The sequence below is a fragment of the Oncorhynchus nerka genome, linkage group LG20, assembly GCF_034236695.1.
Source record: "Oncorhynchus nerka isolate Pitt River linkage group LG20, Oner_Uvic_2.0, whole genome shotgun sequence".
Lineage (NCBI taxonomy): Eukaryota > Metazoa > Chordata > Actinopteri > Salmoniformes > Salmonidae > Oncorhynchus > Oncorhynchus nerka.
In genome coordinates, this window is record NC_088415.1 from 79,858,548 (window position 1) to 79,864,659 (window position 6,112).

The window sequence follows — 6,112 nt, forward strand, 5'->3', positions numbered from 1 at the left end:
ACAATATAACACACGTTAACTACAATATAACACAAGTTAACTACAGTATAGCACAAGTTAACTACAATATAACACACGTTAACTACAGTATAGCACAAGTTAACTACAGTATAGCACAAGTTAACTACAATATAACACACGTTAACTACAATATAACACATGTTAACTACAATATAACACGTTAACTACAGTATAGCACAAGTTAACTACAGTATAGCACAAGTTAACTACAGTATAGCACAAGTTAACTACAGCACAAACAGGTTGTGCATTTTTTAGTTTATGTCTCTGTTTACCTGTATAACAGAAGCTCCAGCATGGAGGAGGCCTGTATCGGCTGAGTCAATCCTCCCAGTCACTGGGATTAGTAACCCAGACAGGGCCCTGCCAATGGCGGACACCACACACATCGCATTACCTGTGGAGAGGGATCTCAGCATTCTCAGACCTGATTTCTTCAATTCAGATTCGTAGTTGTGTATATGTCAGAGTTTTTCTGTTCCTCAATCTCTCCAGAACAGAAATAAATACAGTGTTATATATGAAGAAAACATACTGACAATCATCCAATCGCTATCTCTTGCCCACCCATGTGGTCTTACATGCACACTCACACATACACACCGTTCCCCCCCTTACCACACTCCCCAATGTGGTCCAATCCAGCTCCCTCTATCTCTAGTCTCTAACTGGCTGTCAGGAGTCCCTGCAGGATGGGGTTGGCTGTGCTCTGTGATCAGGCAGACAGATGGAGGCATTTTTCACATTACATTTAACCTGGTTCCCCCACTAAGCTCTCGCTCATTGATCACAGTAGAGCCTTGTCCACATTCATCTGGCCAGAGGGGCTCACACACACATATGCGTGAAAGCGGACACAAATAAGTATGGACACACACACACACACAATAGGTTGACAGATAAAGACAGCACCTTCTGTCTCCACCCATGCTAAATGATCCTCATTAACTAATGCCAGCCTCTGAAATTAGGATGATGAATTGAATCAAAGCATATATTTTTGCATATCTTCCATGGATGGTTAATCGTATACATATTCATGACTCTTTCTCTCCACCCTGTTTCTCAGGCGCTTCTATTTTTCTTCTCCTACATTTCCTCCCCTCCACCTCTTTCTGGCTAAAGTCTCCTACAGAACACGTAAAGTCTCCTAAAGTCTCCTACAGAACACGTAAAGTCTCCTAAAGTGTCCTACAGAACACGTAAAGTCTCCTAAAGTCTCCTACAGAACACGTAAAGTCTCCTAAAGTCTCCTACAGAACACGTAAAGTCTCCTACAGAACAAGTAAACTCTCCTAAAGTCTCCTACAGAACACAAAGTCTCCTAAAGTCTCTGACAGAACACGTAAATTCTCCTAAAGTCTCCGACAGAACACATAAAGTCTCCTAAAGTCTCCTACAGAACACGTAAAGTCTCCTAAAGTCTCCTACAGAACACGTAAAGTCTCCTAAAGTCTCCTGCAGAACACGTAAATTCTCCTAAAGTCTCTGACAGAACACGTAAAGTCTCCTAAAGTCTCCTACAGAACAAGTAAAGTCTCCTAAAGTCTCCTACAGAACACAAAGTCTCCTAAAGTCTCTGACAGAACACGTAAATTCTCCTAAAGTCTCCGACAGAACACGTAAAGTCTCCTAAAGTCTCTGACAGAACACGTAAATTCTCCTAAAGTCTCCGACAGAACACGTAAAGTCTCCTAAAGTCTCCGACAGAACACATAAAGTCTCCTAAAGTCTCCGACAGAACACGTAAAGTCTCCTAAAGTCTCCGACAGAACACGTAAAGTCTCCTAAAGTCTCCTACAGAACAAGTAAAGTCTCCTAAAGTCTCCTACAGAACACAAAGTCTCCTAAAGTCTCTGACAGAACACGTAAATTCTCCTAAAGTCTCCGACAGAACACGTAAAGTCTCCTAAAGTCTCTGACAGAACACGTAAATTCTCCTAAAGTCTCCGACAGAACACGTAAAGTCTCCTAAAGTCTCCGACAGAACACATAAAGTCTCCTAAAGTCTCCGACAGAACACGTAAAGTCTCCTAAAGTCTCCGACAGAACACGTAAAGTCTCCTAAAGTCTCCGACAGAACACGTAAAGTCTCCTAATTTCTCCGACAGAACACGTAAAGTCTCCTAAAGTCTGCCACAGAACATGTAAAGTATCCTACATTATGTTGGAAATATTAATTTGTGTTCTGTAGAAAAGTCTGGATGGAAGTTGAAATAAGAATGCAGAGGTACAGAGGTACGCTGTGACCGCCGAATTGAAAAAGATTTGTGCTTTTATGCCGTCAAAGTACACTATACACTCTACATGGAATGCTTGTACTGAGTGTGCTTGCAATATACACTACCTTTCAAAAGTTTGGGGTCACTTAGAAATATCCTTGTTTTTGAAAGAAAAGCACTTTTTTTTGTCCATTAAAATAACATCAAATTGATCAGAAATACAGTGTAGATATTGTTAATGTAAATGACTATTGTAGCTAGAAACAGCTGATTTTTAATGGAATCTACATAGGCGTACAGAGGCCCATTATCAGCAACCATCACTCTTGTATTCCAATGGCACGTTGTGTTAGCTAATCCAAGTTTATAATTTTAGAAGGCTAATTGATCATTAGAAAACCCTTTTGCAATTATGTTAGCACAGCTGAAAACTGTTGTAGTGATTAAAGAAGCAATAAAACTGGCCTTTTTTAGTCTAGTTGAGTATCTGGAGCATCAGCATTTGTGGGTTCGATTATAGGCTCAAAATGTCCGTTTCGATTAAAGATCAGTCGTTTCCAGCTACAATAGTCAATTACAACATTAACAAAGTCTATGCTGTATTCCTGATCAATTTGATGTTATTTTAATTGACAAAAAAAAATGTTTTTCTTTCAAAAACAATGACATTTCTAAGTGACCCCAAAATGTTTTATGGTAGTGTATTTGAAATCAAAGGGAAATGAACAGATATGATTAAGCGCATAATGTCATGTGGAAACATTATCGATGTCCTACAACAAAAAATATAGACTATGCATTTTTTTTTACATTCATACAATTGATTCATTCCTCTCCTAGCAGGCCTACTTAGGTACTGAAGAAAGACACAGGCCAGAAAAATACAACACCCCTCAAGAATATACTTCTCCTTTCCTTTTATAACCGAGAGGGGCTGCCTATGTTTTACGTCAGTTGGACATCAAATCCTGGCTAAAAGCAAAAATGTGTGATCTCACACACACACACACACACACACACACACACACACACATACACGTTAGCTGTCTGTATCTGTAAGGTAACAGCACATGACAAAGTGTTCATGTGTGTTTGTGTTACCTACCAGACATTCCTCCATAGGTGGTGCGCTTGCCCTTGCCGATGCCAGGCCAGGGAGTGCTGTCAGGCCCATCATTCCAGACACTGTGTTGGTGGCAGTGACTCCATCTGCCCCTCCTATGGGAACATGACCACAGCCACCATTGTGCTTGATATTGCTGAAATTCCAGTCATTACAAAATGGTTGGCTGATGCACCTTCCCCTCCATCCCCCAATCTACAAATCCTTCACCACCTCTCCCAACATGGATGCCCAGAGTGCCCAGAGGAGGAAGTAAAGAGGAACGTGTGAGAAGGGATTAGAGATGCGAGAGGGAAGAGGAGGAGGAAGAAAGAGCGAAAAGAACAGGGAAACTAAGCCGGATCTTATTTCATTTTAGACAGACAACATGAACAGAGATTCATATTGAAACCACTGATGGACTCAGTTGCCATGGTGATGTTCTATGCTCCCAAAGGGAAAATAAGTTAAAGTCAAGATGGACTCAGGTGTTGTTACCTTCGTGTGCATCCTTGGCAATGTTCATGACATTGGGAGTGAGCTAGGCGAGAAGAAGGGGATCTTGGCAGTCTGGCTTACCCAGCAACAGATGTTCATCACCAACACAGGGACCTACAGATTCAGTTTGAGGAAATCAACATTTAACTTATCATATAATGACTTATGACATCTAGCAGATGCTTTTATCCAAAGCAACTTGTTTAGACCCCTCACCATTTATATCAACACGCAATTCATATGGGAATCAAACCCACTAGCTTGGCATTACAAGTACCATGCTCTACCAACTGAGCTACAACGGACCACTATAATATAATACTAAAGTTGTCCTCTGAAGACGGCTGTTGCTGACTCAATGTAAAAAAAGAACAATGATTTCACCCATTTCTCATGGGTGTTAACTTGTGAAGTGTAGTAAATTGTGTGAGGAATTAGTCCACTAAACCAACCTCCATCTGTTGTAGCATCGGTTGACATGTAGGAGGTTTTTGCAAATATAAAAATGTTCTCGTAATGTAGGCATAGTCATACACACGCAAGTTCCTCTGGGTGCCCTTTAAGATGTGACAGGAAAGCAAAAGCTGTTGTGTACGAACATGTCCATTCAAACACCCTGCAGCCTCCCTGTTGCTTTTTCACTCCTGCAACAGCTCGGTCGCGCTCTTTCTCTGCGTTTTCCTCTCTCTTCCTTCTCCTCCTCTTTCTTACTCTCTCTTTCGCTCCCTCTCTCTGCCTCTCTTTCTCTCTCCCTCACTTTCCTTCTCTATGCTTCATCCTCTCTCTCTCTTTCTCTGCACCATTTCACAGGGCACAGAGTTCAATTATTTTTCATTCAAATGTCCAATACTTGGCACATTCTGTACACACATTGGCAGTGGTATTTTGCGCTCCTGTTTTAACTGACATGAGATTGACGATGGCTGAGCCAAGGTGCTGTGGTAAAGGCTGTCTGTCTGTCTGCCCACACCACTGAACACTTTTTTTCTGAAGATACTGTATAGATAGTACTGACTAATGAGCAAGTTGTAAAGTCAACTGTTTCCATGGTGCATCCAACCTTATGAATAATGCAGCTGTTATTAAAGTGAGTCAATCTGTATCTTATGGTGTGTTTGTGATATTTGTATATGGCAATGTGATTAGCCTGTGGTAGCATTTGTCAGTTGACACCATTAAAATCTGGTTTAAGCACAGCATACTAAATTGCTATTTAACAGTGCAGGTCTTCTTGCTCAACGAGAGCCTTTCTCTGTGGCTCTCTAAGTGTGAACTCTGTTCCGCTCTGTGTTTGTGTGTGTATTTTCAGTATTGTAAACGTGTACAAATACACTTACGTGTGTGTGTGTGCCTACCAGCATGGGTCGTTGGAGGGAATGTAGGTGGCATGTGTTTTTATCAAGGCTGGTAGAGAAATACCAATGAGAAAGTCTGACCGGGGATAGAAACTGGAATGTAAAGACAGGTTGGTTGTTTAGCAACAAATCTGACGCCTGTGCAACTATGGGGCAGAACAGACTGGGTTGGCTTAGCCTGTTGACAACATGTAAACTATATTCAGTCTCCAATGTTTATTGAAAACATACATACATTTTCACAATGAGCACTTGTTGTCTCCCAAATACATCGCTACATTTGTTAGTTAGCTAGCTAGCGATTTTTTTTGCCATATTAGCATTGACATGAAATCAGTCAAAACACCTCAAAATAAGACACGGTATCAAGAACAAGATGAAACTAGCTGAAATGAGCCACTTACGATTCACCACATGGCAGCTTCTTGTCATTGTTGCTAGCTATCTGGCCATTCAGAGTCTAAACAACACACTGCTTTCTGCCCAATTGAAGCGCTCACATCGTTTTCGTGACGTAGTCTGCTAACCCGTCTATATGAATGTGAAAACTAAGGGATGAGAGAACACGGATGAAAGCGGGAAAATTTATGATTTCGTTATCGATTGTAATGTATTTTGCAACTTTGGATCATGCAAATAAAGCTTATTTTAATTTCGAAAGGCAAGAGTGAATAAAAAGTCAACAAATAGATTAAAAGAAAAAGAAAATGAGACAGGAGAAAGGAAGAGACAGAGGAAGGGAAGGAAATATGAGAAACAAAGACGAAGAGGAAGGGAGAGAGGAGGGGGAGCAGTGTAAATAGCTGTGTCAACAGCAAGAGTAATGATGGAGAAATGACAGATCAGCGGAGGAAACAATGCCTGTCGTGTCCATTATGGGTAGGGCTGTTGGGGGATGGAGCTTATCTGCAGTT

General features: G+C 41.1%; 1 long non-coding RNA gene across 1 annotated transcript; it reads right to left on the reverse strand.

Annotated features, from left to right (window-relative positions):
* Positions 1-3,354: 3,354 nt before the first annotated feature.
* LOC135563042 (uncharacterized) lies at positions 3,355-5,685 on the reverse strand. The gene is made up of 3 exons (XR_010460241.1): positions 5,603-5,685; positions 3,844-3,957; positions 3,355-3,461 (listed from the first exon to the last, which is right to left on the reverse strand). It is a non-coding gene; the product is annotated as an uncharacterized LOC135563042 (long non-coding RNA).
* Between the last annotated feature and the right edge of the window lie 427 nt (positions 5,686-6,112).